The sequence below is a fragment of the Amblyomma mixtum genome, chromosome 1 (assembly GCF_055824585.1).
Source record: "Amblyomma mixtum isolate Tamu chromosome 1, ASM5582458v1, whole genome shotgun sequence".
NCBI lineage: Eukaryota > Metazoa > Arthropoda > Arachnida > Ixodida > Ixodidae > Amblyomma > Amblyomma mixtum.
In genome coordinates this window covers 186,436,047-186,455,479 of record NC_143012.1, presented here as the reverse complement: position 1 = coordinate 186,455,479, position 19,433 = coordinate 186,436,047, and the positions used below count along the sequence as shown (strand labels likewise).

Below are 19,433 nucleotides of genomic sequence, written 5' to 3'. Positions count from 1 at the left end.
TCGGCAATTCTAGGCAAATCCGGAGAGCTTGAGCTTGGAGGCTTCGTATGTTTGTTTTTAGAATGTTTCCGAGTGCAGGGAGGCTGTAGCGAAGAAATCCCATGAACAAGGCGTTGTAGAGCTGCATCATCGACTGTCCTGACACTCCCCACGCCTTTCCCCCAAGAAATGCAAGGGCGTGAGAAATCGCTGCAAGTCTATTTTTCATGCATAAAATATGAGGGGCGCCCTGATAGATTTCGGTCGATGATTACTCCCAGAAACCGATGGCTCTTTACGTAGGGTATTGCTGTGCCGTTTTTGCATACTGTATAATGTAAAGGCAACAAGCGAGCACTTTTCGGCTGAAATCTGCAATCCTTGTAGGTGAAGGTAGGCCGAAGAATGCGTGACGAGTTTTGAAGTCTCGCTAGAACTTGTGGGCGCATAACTCCGGCTGCCCGGATACAGATGTGGTCCGCATAGATGGAGAGTTGCGCCAACTGTGGTAGTATATCACAGTCGGCAGGATCACAGCAAGATCACAGTGCGCTCTATTCGCTGTCATTGTTTAGTAGGATGTCGAAGCCTGATCAGGGGCCTCTTTTGAACAGCTTTTGAATGGATGCCGTTAGCTTTTTTTCACGGCCGAAGAATTCAGGAAAGGGGAGCTACGTATTAAAAAAAATCAAGTCTGCGGGCAAACGTCAGCAACTGAAAAGTTATCCCTAGAAAGGGCGTCTTTTATTGCAAATACAATGCCACAGAGTGAGGAAAGTTTGAATTGTAAAATAATAAATCACAATCTCATTTGCGCGGACATATAATTCGGATTTATGCATGCCACTGACAAGCAGAATTCCACGCACACAGAGCAGCAATGAGCGAAAGACGCACGGGGTGTCTATTGTTCAAATGGCAGAACGGAAAGAGATAAACGACGACATTTTTAGCAGGAACACTGGTTATGCCCTTTGCAAGTGAAGCAAACGAAATGTCATCCCGCCGCCGGCTTCGCACGAAGCACGGATGCCGGCTATAATGACTGCAGTTGTGCGAAAAATACACCCCGATGAGCGAACTCCCACAGTGGTAATCGTAGTTTACGACTTGAAATAAAATATCACCGAAGCAAAAACTCCTGCAGTACGAAATTTATGGCTCGCTCATGATTTGAATCTTGTAAGGGAGACCATCTGTCACTGTTTGCTTTCTAGCTGGCTTTCATTTCCACAGCTGCACTACTTGCTTATCGCTTTCAGGACCTGTTACTCTTCAGCTTCAGCCGTTTACCGGCACCGGCCATGAAAAACTGCCGTGTCGCTAATGGGCCAGCGTGAACTCCATGCCACATGAAGCTGCCTCGTCAATGTAAAGCGGCGCCCTCGGAATGAAAGAGATGCGTTGCACCAATTTTACTGACACGCATTATTGATTAACCACACTCAGCACTATTAATCAACAATGCACGTAACGTGCAGTTCCGGTAAGTGGTATGTTCAAAAACGGTTCACAGCCTTATAGAGTAATACCAGTGAGAAGAACACAAAGGAGAGTTCAATCCTGCTACGCTGAGAATCAGCGTTTGATCGTTCTATGCGTGGTCAGCTCAGCGGCGCTGTAAGAACAGAGAACACCACGACCACGCATTGTAAAAGGGTTTTGTTTGGACGTCCAGCATCGCTCCCACTGAGTAAATGAGGCGACAGCATTATTAACAGGATTTCTGCCGCGATGATGTTATCAAACCGAAAACAGCTTATACACCGGGCATATCTGATAAACAAACCGTGCTTTTAAAACGACGGAGATTCGTAGACGACTGAAACATACTTAGTGGTTTTAGACTCCAGTATTTCTTCAATTCTGGAAGGAATTATTCACTAAAGACTTGCTCGTTGCGAAATATTGAGTGCAGAAATAAAGCGTCAACCACAAGTAGCAGATCGTTTTGACAAACCGTAGTCTTAAATACGTGCTCATAGTACCATTTAGACACCTTTTTCACAGGTTTAAAAGAAATTCCGCGGGTCACAAAAGCTGCCACATAGCAATACACTTAGTTGGACGAGTTGGCGACGACTTCTAATGGCAAACAGCGCAGAGATTGAAGGAGCAGGAAAATCTGTTCACAGGACGGGTGCTGACTGCCAATAACCACTTTGTTTTCAAAACCTTGTGTTTAAATTGGAAAAAGCAGAGAAGACAATGGTAAGTTACCATACAGAAAAACAACGAAAAGAGATAAAAATGCGTAAGACGATGCAAAAGCGGCGAGGAAACCGAGTTCTTTAGCTGGTAAGTCTATAGGAGCTTCACAAGTGCTAATAAGGCGTTAATTTGCTATATGAAACGCTGCAATCACTTCTTGAGGGGTCTCATCATAGTGGGTGGGTATAAAGCACCTGTGCGTGATGAACCGATGCGCAGCCCGTTTTTTTGGATCTATGACGATCCTCTGCACTGTTTGCGACTACGAAAATGTGCCACGTGACAGCTGCTGGCGCATATCTTTCGCTCAGTGCACACGCAAAGCACCGTTGGCAAAAGCGCTCTGAAAACAAAAAAAAAAAAAAGGATTTCGGTTTGTGAGATGCGTCGACGGACGCCAAAGTAGCACTGCTGTCACATGGTAGCTTTTGTATGTTCCGGGATTTCGTTAATTTTGTTAACAAAGGCATGTAAATGGTACTGTCGCGAGTAAAAGAGATTAGCACTAGATTGGATTTGACTAGCTATCAGAGCTAGCGCTGCGGTTAGGAACATGCCGATGACAAAAGTGCCAGCTGTGTTCGCAAAGCATGGCGTCGCGCCAGCCGCTGGATGCGATTTCGCCACTCTGACATCATAGCTCTCAAATAAGGCAAAATGCCTCAAAGCGCGCAAGACAACTGAAGGTACATGCAGTCAAAAATCAAGCCTTGAGTCAACATAAAGCAATATCTTGTACATGGACAACACGAGCTCTCAGGCTGGCAAGAGGTATGTAAGCAAAATATAACTTTGTGGCGTTTTCTAGTCAGAAACAAAGTGGAAGTTTTCTTAATATGAGTAATCCAGTACCATTTCTTGATGTTATCACTGTCAGCTTGCAAGCGGCAGCAGTCTTCTAAGTTCTGAATCTTGCGGAATAATTTAAGACATCTACTAAGAGCAAAACCCTATAGCTCGTGACGTATAGCGGCAAATAATTAATAAGCATTTAAAGAACAGCGGTCCTAAATTGGAGCCTTGAGGCGCTCGCGTTGATGGCACAAACGCGTCGGACACGCAGTGGAAAAATCGGACTGCATTACGGCGGCTTCCAAGTTAGCTTTTGAGCCATTTGCATTAGATGAGGCGAAGTCCGTATTGTTCCATCTTCATTAGAAGTACCTCATGGGAAGCGCTGTCGAAAATTTAGTCATGTAAAAGTAGATTGTGTTTACCTGAACACGATTAAACACGCGAGACCTACTGCATACGAAAAAGTTGCATAAATTTGTTTCCACAGATCATCCTTTTATGAAACTGTGCTGCAGAGTTCAGATATTTTGTTTGACAAACGAGCTTATGCGTTCGTACATAACAATTAAAAAAAAATTGCAAAAAAACAAATGAGTGTAACGGGCTGAAACTTGTTCACATCACAAGCATCGGCGCACTTGAGTTCAGCAACAACTGCTGGCAGCTTCCAACGACAAGGAAAAACACCTGTGCGGAAAGATAAGTTGAAGAAATACGCAAAAACAGGACTAAAAATGCCACCTATTCCTTTGAATATGAAGCTGGAAATTTCATCGACTCCAGCTGAAACATACGAGAAGTGAGAATTGCCGATCGAACTTCATGCTCAGCGACTCTTCATACCCTAAGCAATTAGCGCTGTTTTCAAAAAGGATAACAGTAGTTATGCATCAGGGCGCACAAAGCAAGAGCTGCACTGATAATGGAAAGCGTGGCATGCATCTTGTGGTTGAAACAGAGACCATCACGCAACTTAAGCACCTTATCATCTTTTTGCTTCTGCACAAAAACTTCAACACAGTTTGGTTGTTTCTTAATGTTCTGTTTGAGAAGCTTGTGGTTAAGCTTCATCGCGTCAGTTTCTTTACAACTTGTCTACATAATGTGTAACTTTGGTAGCAATATTCAACTTCTGACTTAAGGTAAAGTTTGTGATACCGCAGTTTTTCTTCGAGCGTTGTCTCAAATCGCAAGAAAACAAGAGAGGGAATGTAGACTTTTCCGTTGACACTGTGGTATGTATTTTTCATTATTTACCGTACAACTGGTGTCAGCAGCTCAACGCCTGAGTGAACATTCTCGATCTTAAAAAATCGAGACCAGTCGTAGTCCTGAAGCTCATTGTACAGTCCAACGTTATCGCCCTTAGTGTACCTAAATTATTCAGGTATCATCGCAGCCACTGGACCAAAAGTGTAAAAAATGACACAGAAAACGGGGAATGATAATTGTCTACAAGAAGAGCAGGATTCCTCACCGCTTTCACTTCAAAAGCAGGCACATTCGATGTATTAGATTTAACTGTTAGCGGTGCAGTTTTTTTTTGATTACGTATTTTTTACCTCGAGGCATAAAGGAAGTTAGGAAGCGAAGTTTTTCAATTATAGTAACGTAATCGTTGTAAAATTAATAAAATCAGTAACACACACCACTTTTTCTCGTGGCTCTGCGGTCACTAGTGACCAAACCGGTGCCCATTACATTTTAGGAAGATTGAAGTCCCCGTAAATTTGAACGTTTGAAAAATCAGTTTTTCTCCTAATATCCAAAAAGTGATTAGTGAAAACGTTAGGATCCGAATTTAACGGAACGTAATAACAGCCGACTAGTTAATGGGACTTGTCGCGTGTTAGTATTCCCAACCGCACATTCTTCGTGCGTCACCAGGTTTGGTCTTCTATACTACGTTTCATACATAGCTGTCAACGCTGGCAAATGTACGGAAATAGTCCGCTGCAAAAAACAAGCAAAATGTATCCGTACGCCTCGCGTCGTGGCTGAGTGGTACGAAGCGCGCGCCTGTGTGTTCATTTTACAAAGGGCCTAGGTTCGACTCCCGGCTTGGCTGGTTTTTTTTCTTTTTATTTTTCTTTTAGTTATCATTAGGTAGAAAGTCGAAACTCTCAAACTCTAATGCGTACTTTGAAAAACACTGCGCTATTTACTTGCGATGCTTACTTGTTTTGAAGGGAAAAGCAGTGTAGTGTATTGGCGACGGACGTGATTGCGAAGTGCTGTTCTCGGGCGTGCAGTGACTCTTTTGCATGCGGCACACAATGAATCATTAATTGTGAGGTGATAGAATTTAATGTGGCGTCGATTATTCCGAGCAGCCTCGGCTAGCGGCAACCCGGCATTAATCGGCGTACTCAGCGGCTTTAAAGTGAGCGGCGTCTGATTCGGGAAGTCTCCACTTTTGAGCTGTTGTCACAAGGAAAATTCTTTGAAGTGCTTCCGTTCGTAGTAATGTTTTGTATTAGATGTCGGATTCGGTGTGTTATGGGTGTGAGCTAGTGCGGTGAGATGGGGATTGTTGAAAGCTGTGTATTTGGGCCGCGAGCAGAGATTCCGCTGCGTAGGTCATCGAACGCAACAAGTGGTGTCGTATACTGGCGCACTTGCCGCTTCAGTTGACATTTTTACTGTGAGAAGCCGACGACAAGGTTCAGTGGTTCATGAATAGGGCGCACGGAGAGGTTGACGAAGCTCGCTGTTCGTTCTCCACACTGTTGCTCGTCATCGTCCTCTCGCGGTAACAATATAAACTAGCAAAAATTTGGGCTTCTTACACACCAATGAGATGTAAGCGCAGCGTGTGTGAACGTTGCGGCTGGCATTTAATTGTTGACATCTGCTCTCATGTTTTTGATCTTTGTAAATATCATCTTTGTAACTAAGTTGTCCATTTCTTCGATCGTCATTGTTTTTCACTGCTGCCACAACTAACAAGAGTGTAGAAACTGGTGCTGTAGGTTATGGAATGGCATATATATATCATTTGCTACGCGTATCATGTGAGTGGCCTACAGCGGCTGTACGGTCGGTGATTTTTACAGTAAAGAGAACAGCGCACCAGGTCTCGGAGGAAGGAAATGCTTCAGGTGAACCACTAAAACAGACGACATGACCAGTCGGCCTGCGCGGCCGGCCTAGCTGCGAAAACTTGATACAGGAGGGAACGAAAAAAAACCCCAGAAAACTCATGCACTCTGTTTTGTAGAACATAAAATAAAAAAAACAATCTTTTTGCAAAATAAAACACCGTTATTATTATACTGCAATATCAACCAACATTTACTTTAATTTTGAGTCCATTACGATTTTTACTTTTGACGCACTACATTACGATGCGGACGAGGAGCGCGAACAGGCGCCGCAGCCTTGGCTGCGTTGACTGCTATGTATGAAACGGAGTATAAATTAACACAGAACGGCAGGCCACCTGCCCTCCAGCACAGCATTAAACCTGGCCTGAATACATTCTATGTGCTCTGAAAACAGCATACTCATTTGAGAAATAAGAGACACTTGCACGCGATTAGTTTAGCCACGTTTCCATCAAGCATATATTGTCGCACTCACATTGATATGAATTCGCGATGAGCACTTGCCTTTTAGTTCAGAGCCCTCTCGTAATTTGATAATACAACTTAACTTCCTGTGCCAATTAAGAACATGGTTAAAGCACCATTAATATCATCAAACTGCCGTGAGGACTACAGGTTTCCATAGAAAGGGCGAAATACGCAACCATCAACCCACACTTTAGGTTTGCTCACAAATTCTAACAAATGCGAATTCCGAGAAATATAGGAGCAATATGTATCGCACCCCGTTTTCAGACTTGTACACGTAATAACCGCTACTGTATCCGCCAAAAGTTCCTCTATGTCTGACGCTCTTGCAGTCGGGTCCAGGCGAGAAAGGAATATGTTTTCCTGCGCAGGTAATCTGGGCTCTACATTAGCTATGGACTGGTTAGCTGCGCCAAACGTCGCTTGAGACAGACATGACTGGCTGAGCTCTTTTGGCGGGCGTGAGAGAAGATTATGCTTGTACTGAGCAGGAGGCTTCAGTTGGGTTGCAGAATTTGTGGAAGCTTGGTTTGTCGTCACTAGAGACGCGTTGTTGCGAGATTCCGAACATTCGGAGAGTGAACGGTCACTCTGGTTGTAGTACAAACCAGGACAGGTGCATTCAGGCCACTCAAAGCCTCACGCAGAAGCACATTCTTGGCGCGAAGCTCTATTACCTCCTTGGCCAAATCATCCATTCAAGTAGACATTTTTTGCATCACCACAACAACACTGACGGAAGCTGTGTCCTGAAGATACAGGGAAGAGCGAAGCGCCTCGAGGGACGTTTCCGAGTCGCCGAATGTGCAGGTAAGCCGTGTTGCCGAAGAATCGCACCGCTTCTCGCAGTGAACGTATTTTTATTGCGAAAGCAATACTACTCGCACTTTCAAGCCTTCTCGTGTCTCGGCCGCGGTTACGTTTGACCTTTAGCGGAGTGAATATGGGCGACCAACTCGCTCCTTCAGATATCCCGGCTGCAGTTGCACCGCGCCGCGCACCTATGGCGCTACTGTCGCTGTGACGTCATGCCAGCTGTAGATTATTTTTTGCGCCGCGCCGCGCGCCTGTGGCGCTACTGCCGCTGTGACGTCATACCAGCTGTAGATTATCTTTTCTTTCTCTCAGTCGCAACAACATCAAAAACAAAATATAAAAAAAATTACCGAAGACGCTTTGAGTTGTCGCGCCGCGGCGGCCGGTAGCCACGCCTGACCTGTAGACGCGGCGCACTGCGTTCCTTCGGTTGGAGGCGGTGCGCTTTTGCTTTCGCAACCTACCAGGCTTAACCAATGCTAAGCACCCGCGAATTTTTACTTCTTGCTTTCAGATTCTATGATGATATTGTATTCTTCGGCCTGTTTGAAGATGCATTTAAAATGAAAATGCTATTAGCAAGACATGCATGGCAAAAATTGCTGCTTACCACGAATGGGCTGGGAGCAGCACGCACATGCGTCTACCTCGTGGGCCATCTTGAGATGTTGAGGGTCATAAATGACAATGTTAGTGATAAAGGCTTTTAGGTTTAAAACCTTCAGGGCCTCTACGTCGAAGGCCTTTACGGTAAAGGCTTTTGATTGAAGACCTTTATGTTAAAGACGTTTAGTTAATAGGGTGCTTGCTCATTAACAGGACATAAAGACATTAAAGGCCCATCGTAACTCCTTAATTTATATTTTCACATGCGTATGCGCGAAGATGCATTTGTATTCGACTGCTTAGGTTCATTTTGACTGCATATTGGTTCAAGCATGTTGTGCTTTTAGGGGTGGAGGCGAGGCTTATTATTCTTCAAACATCTAGGGCAGCCTGAATATCGAATGTCTAGCATATGCACTGGCTGCGCGTATACCCTTGTATGGCTGAACACTGCACCATTCAGCGCCACCTCTTTGCCGAAATGCGAGGTTGCGGAAGGCTTACAGCTTCTTCTAGCCTGCCGGTGGTATTCGATGGCCCCGACACACTGCTGCGGTACTTGAGTCAGTGGAATATGGCAACGGACAGCGCCGATGACATCGTTTTCCCTGGGGCGTGAAGAACTGACAGCGCGCGATAGCAGAGCTACTCTTAACACTCTTAGAGAGCCCTGACGGCCTGCTCAGTTGCGTATACGATTTAATTTCTTATTATAAATGACAGAGACATCAATCACGGTCATAAAGGAATTTATGGCTGATTGCGCCTGCACATGAGCAGCAAAATTACCACGAATTGAACTAATAAAAACATGTTCAGACTTTTTCTTCAGCTTTTGGTCTACCACTAAAAGGACTAAGTTATGGTCTTGGAAAAAAAAAGATACTGCTTGTGGTTGGTGCACACTGGATATGAATCGGACTCTGAGTGTTTGAAGTTCCTCGGCAGCAAAGTCAAGGAAAGAACGCGTCAAATAAAAAGAGAGAGAGAGAGAGAGAGAGAGAGAGAGAAAGGCAGGGATGTTAACCAGAAAGGATTCCGGTTGGCTACCCTGCACAGTAGAAGGGAATGAGGGGAATTAAAGAGGAAAAAGAGAAGTAACGGGAAATAATCACAGTCTGTCAATTAAGGCAGTCGCTCTCAAAAAGCGAAAGAGTGCCTTGTAAGCCTTGATGGCAGTTGACTGTTGTGGCCACGGACCGAGGATCTTGGCCTCTGTGAAAGGGCGAGGGTCCAGGCGGTCCAAAGCACATCGCAGCTTATGTCTTTCGGCTACAAAGGCAGGGCACTCACACAAGATATGGGTGATTGTCTCATCACAGGCGCAGTTCACACAAGAAGGGCTGTCGGCCATCGCGATCCGGAAAGCATACTTATTCGTGAAGGCAACACCGAGCCATAGACGACACAGTAGTGTTGCTTCACGACGCGCTACATTACACGGAAGACGGAGGCGCAGTCCAGGGTCCAAAGACCTGAGGCGACGGTTGCACAACTCACCAGAGTTCCACGCCGAAAGTGTGAGCTCCAGCCTCAAAGAACGAAGCCCACACGCTGCGTCAGCTCTCGTAACGGGGATATTAACGGGGATTCCATCATTGTGGGCAGAACGGGCAGCTTCGTCAGCCTGGTGATTGCCATGAATGCCGCAGTGGCCCGGCAGCCACTGGAAAATTATGTTATGTCCTTTCAATGTGGCGTCATGGTAGAGCTTGCGGATTTCGGCAACGAGTTGCTCGTGTGACCCACGGCGTAGTGCAGTTTGCAGGCCTTGAAGGGCTGCTTTAGAGTCGGTGAAAACTGTCCAGTCATCTGCAGATTCCTGACTAATGAACTGAACTGCAGCCCGTAGGGCAGCTAGTTCTGCACCAGTTGAAGAGGTGAGATAGGTAGTCCTCACCTTCATTAAAATAGACCTGGCCGGTATCACCACAGACCCAGCAGAGCTTGTTGAAGTCACTGAGCCATCTGTGTAGACATGTATGCGGTGTTTATGGTTAAAATGCAAATGATGCAGTGTCAGTTGCTTGAGAGCAGGCAATGATAAATCAGATTTCTTATTAATTCCAGGAATAGATAGGTGCACCCGGGGTTCATGGAGACTCCATACGGGTGAGCATGATCTTGATGGGTGGGCGAACTGCGAAGGAAGATAGGCACGGTGAGCTTGAATTACATTTGCAAATGCAGTATGTGGTCTGAGTACGGGAAGAGCTGCAAGATGATGACTCGGAACTCGCGTGAGGTGCCGAATGTGTGTTCTCATGGTTTCAACAGCAATGTATGAAGTAACAGGATGCTCCCCAGCGACAAGAATAGTGGCTGCCGTTGAGGCACATTTAGGTAGCCCAAGGCAGATTCGTAGAGCTTGCGATTGAACACTTTGAAGTGTCTGAAGGTTTGTCTTTCTGATATTGTTTAAAATGGGAAAGCTATACCGCATGTATCCCAGGAACAGCGAACGGTACAGTTGAAGCATCGAGCGTACAGATGCACCCCAGGACTTTCCCCCGAGGAAGGAGAGAATATGAACAATCGCTGTCAGTTTCTTTCGCATGTCGTAAAGATGGGGACTCCACGAGAGGTTCCTATCGATAACAACGCCAAGGAAGCGATGGTTTTTCTCATAGGGAATGGCGTTGCCCTTAATATATATGGGGTAACTTGTCATTTTTTTTCGCGTGAACGCCACGAGGGAACACTTCTCGGTTGAAATATTTAGGCCCTGCTGACGAAGGTATAACGTCAGTATCGTTGCCGCCTTTTGTAGTCTCGCACGAACTTGGGGACGGGTCACGCTTGATGCCCAAATACAGATATCATCGGCGTATATTGAGATCTGGACTGATTGTGGCAATGAGTCAACCAGGCCGACGAGAGCTATGTTGAAAAGAGTTGGGCTCAGCACTCCACCCTGCGGGACTCCGCGCGAATTTAGATGCGAAGAGGTTGGTCCGTCTTCAGTCTGGACAAAACACGACCTCCCTGACAAATAGCTGCGTATCCAGCTGAACATGCGGCCTCCAATCTGAGCAGCTTCTAATGCGTCCAAAATGGCCTGATGCGTTACGTTGTCGTAGGCGCCCTTGATGTCCAAGAATAGTGCCGCAGTCAATCTTTTCAAGTTTTTTTGGTGCTGGACGGACGATACAAGGTCAACCACATTGCCAATGGAAGAGCGGCCACGTCGAAACCCAGACATAAATGCAGGGTAAATTTGGTATCGCTCCAGGTACCATTCCACGCGTGTTAGCAGCATTCTTTCCATGACTTTCCCGACACTGCTGGAGAGTGCAATTGGTCGGTATGCTGAAATGTCGAGTGGTGATTTTCCCGGTTTAAGGAGTGGTACGAGACGACTGGTCTTCCATGCATTAGGAACTAAGCCCTCGCACCATGACTTGTTGTATGTGTCCAGAAGAACCCGTCGAGCCTCTTGGCCAAGGTTGGCGAGCGCGGAGTATGTCACACCATCGGGCCCCGGCGATGACGACCTTCTGCAACAAGCCAGCGCAGCGTCAAGTTCCTCCATGGAGAACAAGTTATCCATTCGTGAATCCCGCGAGGGTGGAACATCACTGCAGTGCAGCGTTGTGGATGGGTTCGGTTGGCCTGTTATCCTTGCGCAAAATTCTTCGGCTACCGCGACCTCGCTGCGTCTTTGGTGGAGCGCGAGGGATTTAAACGGGTGGCGCTGTTGAGGGGACGTACGAAGGCCACGGATCACATTCCAAACGCGTGACAAAGGCTTTCGTGGGTCAAGTGTCTCGCAAAATGTTCTCCAACGTTGTGTCTGCAGGGCTTGAATTCTGCTCTGGATTTTCTTCTGCAGGCGTCTTGCATCTCTGAGGTCTAAGCGCGACTTTGTGCGTCGTTATCTGCGCTCTGCCCTGCGCCGTAGTGCCCGCAGTTGTTGTAATTCAATATCAAAGTCGGTGTACTTTGCGACGGGGTTGTAGCAACATGTTGCGCTCTCCATGACCTCCTTAATTTTTTGTTCAAGACCTGTCGAGAATCCTTCCATGCATGCATCCTCCATACGCGCTTTAAAAACTGTCCAATCAATGCGCTGCATACGTGTGGCAGAACGGGACGTGCAATGGCCGGTAAAAATCAGGTAGGTTGGGATGTGGTCACTGCCATGGATTTCTACATCCAAAAACCATTGGACGTTGTTGGTTAGGCATCGCGAAACGAAAGTCAAATCTAGGCAGCTGCTATAGGTCACCCCTCGAATATACGTCGGTGTTCCGTCATTTAGGCACTGGAGGCCGTGGTCAGAGGCGAAGGAGACGAGTTTCCTTCCACTAAGGTTCATCCTAACGCCTCCCCACATGGTGTGGTGAGCATTGAAGTCACCTATAATCACCCATGGACCGGAGGTGGCTTGCATCAAATCACTCAACCTTTTTTCGTCAAAGCGGCTTGACGGTGCCATGTACACAGCCAAAAGCGTAAACGTGAGGTCACGGCTCTTCACTGTGAGGCAAACATACTGGTTGTCATTGTGTGGGGGAACCGAATGATGCACATATGTAAGTTCACGTCGAATGTAGACGATGACTTTGCTGGTTCTGTTGCGCGTGGGGGAAGTAAAAGCTTCATAACCGGATAATCGCAAAATGTTGGGTAGATTCGGTTCACAGATAACAAGAATGGGGAAGCGGTTTTCATAAACATAATTTCGAATATCTGAAATCCGGGACTGGAGCCCGCGGGCATTCCACTCAAAAATAAAAGCTTGCTTGACTTTCTTCGTAAAAGATTGTTCCGGGGGAGCCATGGTGCCTTCTAATGAAGAGCTGCAAGAACTGGCTGTAGCGCGTCCAGTACTTGCAGTGCGTTGTGTGCTGCTGGCGTGCGCAAGCCGGACAGCAGAGCACGCATAACATTCACCAGTGACGTTAGCATTGCAATCACTTGTGTATCTTGGCCGTTGTCGGAATCGTGCCTTTTGCCCGGATCAGTTGTAGGTGTTGCAGACATGGGGTGCGGCAACGTACCGGACGAAGTGTGTGCTCTAGGCTTTGGTAGTGGTGGCCACGTTGTGTCAGAGGCAGCAGGGCGTGTTTCACGAGTCGCCAGGCTTTCCTGATTTGTTGTCGGTGGAGGCGGACAAGCTGCACTGCCGCTTGGGGTCTTCTCTTCGAAGGTATTTGTGTCATTCAACGACCTTCGGCGGCGGCGCGAACGACGTCGTCGCACCTTTGCAGCGGCTTCTCTGTGGGTGGAATGATCACGCACCATTTGCTTCAGTACCGCCCTCTCTGTCTTTAGGCGAGGGCAGTCCTTCGAGGAAGAAGCGTGAGGGCCACGACAATTGGCGCACTTCAAGGTAGTCGCGCGGCAACTGTCGCCGCTGTGGGGCTCAGAGCATTTTGGGCACACAATGGTGTTTTGACAGACCCCGCTCACATGACCAATCTTCATACATTTCCGGCATTGTAGCGGCTTAGGTACGAATGCACGGACTGGGTGACGAAAGTGCCCCACCTTCACGTAGGATGGAATGCAGTCACCCTTGAAAGTCAGCTTAACGCATGTAGACCTTCCAAGGCGCTTAACTTGCATTATAGAAATGCTGTTGGTTGCCGGCTTGATTAATATGGGCAAGTCGGCGTCAGGGATAGCGATGTCGACGTTGTAAATTACGCCAGCCGTGGTTCCGCTGTCTTGTAGAATAAGGGGGCGTACACTGATATTTCCGAGTTTGGTGATGGCGGCCAAACTGTCCAGCTCGCTGCGCTTCATGACATCAATGGCAATGATGTTCTTATGCGGGTTAACTCTGATGTCTTTAATCCCTCCTGGTACAAGGCTTTCAAGGAATACGGAGAATTGCCTGTTCAGGAGATTCAAGTTTTCTGTTGGCTCCAATGGCACGAACAAGGCTGTATGGGCCTCGGCACTTCGCGCCGTGATGACCGTATCCGTACTTGAGGACGTCGTTGACGTCGACTCAGTTTGTCTCCGCAGTGTGCGCTTGGCCTTCTTACTGACGACGGGTACAAACCCATCGTCGGTCGAGGAGTCATCACTTCGGGGAGTCGAGTAGTCATCACCGTACACAACGGTGTCCTGGCTGCTGGAGTCACTCGGGGCGTACAGGCGCTTCCTCTGGGCGGCCGTTGCCGACCCACCGGGATCCACAGAAGGCACAGCGGCCTCCACTTCCATCGCCGTGACACAAGGGGAGCGGCGCCTCCCTAATTACGGCACAAATTTCAAAAAACTGCAGAGATATGAAGCCAGCGTTCTGACACAGAACAACTTCTTTCTCCTCCTCACGTCAAATAACTTTTGAATTGCCACAATACTGAGGATACATTCCGCTTGGAGGCCATCAAAAACCGTCCAGTGGAGCGAACTGAGCGTTGTGGAAGAATTTTGTAGTTTACCTGGCTGAGCTGGCGGAGCAGCTCGTATGGGTCAAAGTATCGGCGAAGAAACTTTTCAGAGCGTCCTGGCATGCGGACTGGGCTCCCCAACCAGACTTGTTGGGCGGGCTGATAACACCGCATCATTCTGGCTGAGGTTATACCAGCGTCGGGTCCTTGCTGGTGCCGAATTCACTACGGAGTGAGTGTGCGGAAGGCCTTAGCGTGGCTAATGAATTGGTCAGAACCTGCAACAAACGAATTACCACCATCTGGAAGGAGCATTGTGTCCAGCGTGGTTGTGTCGTCGCGACCATGCAACAGATTCTATGGTTAATAAACTCTACAAGAATGCACAACTTCTTCACTCGTCGAAAAGCGCTAGCACGCAATCGCTAATGATGTGGCGGTGTTCACTGGTTGGACTTGTCTGAGTATTGCGCCTGATACGTTTGCAGACACACACCTACACTAAAACAATAACTAAAAAGTAGATGTTTAGTCCAAGTCGAAATATGCAAACAAGTCTTTGCTGCTTAACTTTTTATTGCGGAAGCAACACTATGCGAGTTGCCGAGCCATTTCGTGGAGCTGACGAAAGGCCGTACTGCGCATGCACGAGGAGCAGTGAAACCTCAATGACACAAACACGCAATGGTAAAAGTCATGTTTGTGGCTACAAGTTGTAAGAAATTCTTCTCTCCCCTCAGAGGAGTGAGTGAAGACGCACATGGCCTCAAGGAACAAAGATTTTCTCCAGAAGTGAGCGACCGCATGGCTTGAGTGCTTCGTGCGATTTTCCTCTCCGCCGTCCAATATATCTAGTTGGAGTCGTTTTTTATCTAATTATCTTCCTTCTCCCACTTCTTCTTGCTCTGAGCTGTAACCACCGATTGAGAACTCCTCCCGAATGTTTGCTGCCTGATAAATATTTAGTCGCGAAATTTGTACATAACAAGAAGCAAATGTAAGCACATGTAATATGTTCTATTTCATAGATCTTGTCAATAAATAAAGTCATACGCTGCCCATAAAGGCCTAACACAGGCAGATACGCGATGTTAATGCCTTCTTGCGCCTGCAATCAGCGATCGAATGATAAAGCTGTAAGTAACCGCATTTCCTCTTGAAGAAAACGGCACTCCCAAATTAGCGCGCGTTGATGAGAGAATATTGAAAACGCGAAAACAGTCGGCCTCGAGTAAGAAACTTTAAAAATATCCTGACTCGTCCCGGAAGTGAACACTGCTCATCAGGCGAAAAATCGGACAAAACAACAACACTGCTAGGTAAATCGGTTGTATTGTATTATACTATTTGTGTCCTGAAATACCGCATCAGGAGAAATAAGTCTTGCACTCCTCAGCATGTTTCCGTAGAAGTGTTTCGCTGCATTCCCAAGCAAACCTGTATCACTATTTTGCATAAACATTCATATTATCCACAACTATCTCACAGGGACAGCAAGGAAGAGAGCTAAAGTTCTCTCTGCTTCGAATAAGTGGTAACCAAATAGGAGGCAAGAGTTCAGCGCCTGTACTGGTGCTTTTGCGGAAAATATATGTACAAATGACAGGCTTTACGGTATACATAGTGACAACAATGAAAAGTTCCGCTATATAAAGAGGCAGAGTAAAATTTATCTGACGGAGTAAAAATCCGGAAACATTGCCACCGATATCTTAAACTTAGCTGCACCTTATTCCGTTTGGAACCACACACCCTGAAAATGTAGTCATATCCGTACAACACTATGTGTGCACATGTTTATTCACTGTTCACACCAGGTTACAAAAATAATATCTTGAAAGATTCATTACGCAAACGTTGCTTTTGATTCTGGCTCCGTTGGTCCTGAAGAAAATTTGTAAGTTCTTCTTTGCTGCTTTAAACAAAGCGCTCTCTGAAATAAACAATGCCACTCTCAAGTTGACGAAAATAATTTACTGCAAACCCTAAGCATTTATATACGTGACCTGCGCCTCCGTAGAAATTTCATTCGGAACATATCGGGCCCAGCGTCATCTAAAGAGTAGCAATAAATGTTTCCTCTGGTTACCGGGCATACTCGTTTCGTATCCTGTGAAACACGGATTCCTGTATCATAGCAAAATTGATGTTGTTTGCGTAATCTGAAGCGCCTAGGATCAGTGCCACCAATTTAATTCACATCGGCACTCTTGCCCTTCGAGAACGGTTCTTAGAGACCCCACTTTCGGCAACGGCCTCCGTTTAGCCACCAAGCTCCTATGTCGCCGTATGACGAACTACGCTCCATTAAGGTGGCATTGTACAACTTTTTACAAAGCTCACACATGCCACCGTCCCACAATTCCACATCCTTAACATCTTTCCATTTGAAATAGGAACTGTAACGAGTATAGTCCTTTGACAAAGCTATCAGGTAGTCGGCAAGCGCCTTAGGTGACTGGAATGCGAGCGCATCGATGTATGAGTTGGGGGGCGCGATTGCTGTGTAATTTGCACCACCAAACACAACCGGTACAATGTAATATTTTAGTACAGTAAAAAATTTTTCTGTCACGTATTCAGCGCAAATAGAATTTTCAAAGGAAAGCATGTAAAAGTAAGCACGCTCGAATTCCTCGTAGCATTTACGACCACGCGATCTGGAGCAGTCGTAACGGCCGCAGCGGCCGTACACATCAACCTGTATGTGGCGGCTCAATTCCCTGACGAATGCTTCCCGTCTGCCATCAGTCCAGCAGTTACTTACCATCCAAACAGCGATTTTTTGTTTGGATTTTCAGATGGTGCTCACGTTTTTCTTCGAGGTTACAGGGGAACTCCGTGTAATCACCCTCCCATAGGGGTTGTACACATCGGAGTCTGACCTGTAGGTCATGGTCCAGTTGAATAGGTTCTTCGTGGCACTGAAGTAGTGAAACCAGGTGTGTGGTGGGGACTCCATCATGTAGAAGACCCACTTTTGGGAGTTAAAACGCGTCACAGGCAAATTCCTAATGTCCATGTCCCGTAAATGGAATACGACGGCGTCGCTAGAGGCCAGCAGACTCAGGTCGTTGGTGACGACGCACGCAGCGCTGCAGGTTTCCATCTTCTCTTCACCAACTCTTGAATTATTTAGCCTTCCATACCAAGAGCCAAAGAACTTTGTCCACACCATTATTCGCGGCAGACGGTGCGTAGCAGTGATGTTTGTCAGTAAACTGTCATTCGTGAAGCCATAAGCGGAAACCTCAATGTCCTGAAGCTTTTCGCTTGGCGGCCGTCTGTGTGGCGTTAGAGTGTAGAAGCATATATAAATTGCTGTCATTGCCATCACTAGGAGCGTCCACTTGAGTGGTAATCTGATGGGTGAGTTGAATTTGGTAGTGGCAAAAGAGCAGGTGGATGCTGCAACGAGAAGCAAGAGAAACAAATTTGTTACGGAATGTTGGGGTCTTTGATTGGAAGAACGCTTTAATTCCGCAGTTAACGCAATGAACAACAAATATCACTCTCACGAGTGCGATAGCTCCTCAAAAAAACTTTGAGCCCGGAAAGATTAGCTGCTCTATACCGTTCATTTGCATGCACAATATCTCACTAAGCAAGACTACTTGTTCCGCGGCGCCGATCGGAATGCACCATAAGAAAGACCTCGGCTAGACCTCGCTTTCATCGGTGTGACGTCATTGCGGCGAGATTAACGAGAGATCGAGCCACACGCCGTGGTGCAATCGAAACCCAAGGAACCCCATGGCAGGTTATGTTCAGTGCTCGACGTACGCTCTCTACTTCTAGGTTTCTTTGCCGTCAAACTTCCGCCGCCGACTGTGTCATTGCCGCGATCGACGAATGAGTTTGCCATGGAACTTTGGCTATTATCAAGTTTCTTTTTGGGCTAAAGATACCTCAGAGTAAGTGACCGAATCGAATTGCCTTTAGCCCTATTTCCTCGTCAAAGACTGCAAAACTGGTTTTGCGTGCACGAGTCCTGGTTACTGCCCCGCCGCGGTGGCTAAGTGGTTACGGCGCACGGCTGCTGGCCCGAAAGACGCGGGTTCGATCCCGACCGCGGCGGCTGAATTTCGATGGAGACGGAATTATTTAGGCCCGCGTACTGTGCGATGTCAGTGCACGTTAAAGAACCCCAGGTGGTCGAAATTTCCGGAGCCCTTCACTACGGCGTCTCTCATAGCCTCAGTTGCTTTGGGACGTTCAACCCCAATAACCCGAACCGAAACGGAGTCCTGGTTACTGAATGTAACCAAGAGCGGAGATTGTTTTTACTGTGCTAACTTTACTGTGCTAACTTGAATGGTAAGTAAATAGTATAGTGAATGCTGAGTGAATAATAAGTGAACGCTAAGTGAATAGTATATTTTGTTTAAAAAGCGAAAACGTATAAAAAAGAGCTTTGCCGTGCACGTCGGCGTCCTACCTCTTGGCAGGCATGTTTATTCGCGTACCTCTTCTAAAATATCCTATCAAGGAAATGCCGAAAAAGCCCCTTTACGAATAAATAGTAACAAACAAAATGCAGCACATTGTCGTTTTTGTTCATCTGTAGCTCTAAGCAATTGTTCGGGAGCGGCGAAACCGACTTTCAAGTCAGTATCACTAGGCTGACATTCCGCAGTTATACACAGGCCTTCATGTCCAGTGGGTATGGGCCGCGTGCACTTGGAACATCGCGAAGTGCGCCACATGGTCTTCCCACTAGACGCTGTTCTGCTTCTTCTCATTCCCTGTCCCCTCCCCTGCCCCTTGACGCTTCCCCTCCCCCGCTAACCCTCGCATTGCTTCTACTCGCCCCCCCCCCCCCTCCCCCTCGTCCACTGTGCCGAGAGTCCTTCCTGCGCACAGGATGTGTGCGTACTTGGACAAGAACGGAGCCTTCGGGGCACTTTGTACGGAGAGCTAAGCCTTTAATAAACCGCTTATGCGGAATTCACCCCATTATAACACTTCGGGCCCCGTTACTTGAAAGACTGTACTTCGGCTCCTAATGACGCTTCGTGACACCGCGCATTTTAATCTTCAGAATTGCAACCTTAGTTCAACTTCTCTCCAGGCTTCTATAATGCAACAAAAATTCTTTCCCACA

At 47.0% G+C, this 19,433-nt stretch overlaps 1 pseudogene; it reads right to left on the bottom strand.

The window, feature by feature from the left end:
* Positions 1-16,496: 16,496 nt before the first annotated feature.
* On the bottom strand, positions 16,497-17,663 carry LOC149370226 (lewis-type alpha-(1,3)-fucosyltransferase-like; annotated as a pseudogene).
* Between the last annotated feature and the right edge of the window lie 1,770 nt (positions 17,664-19,433).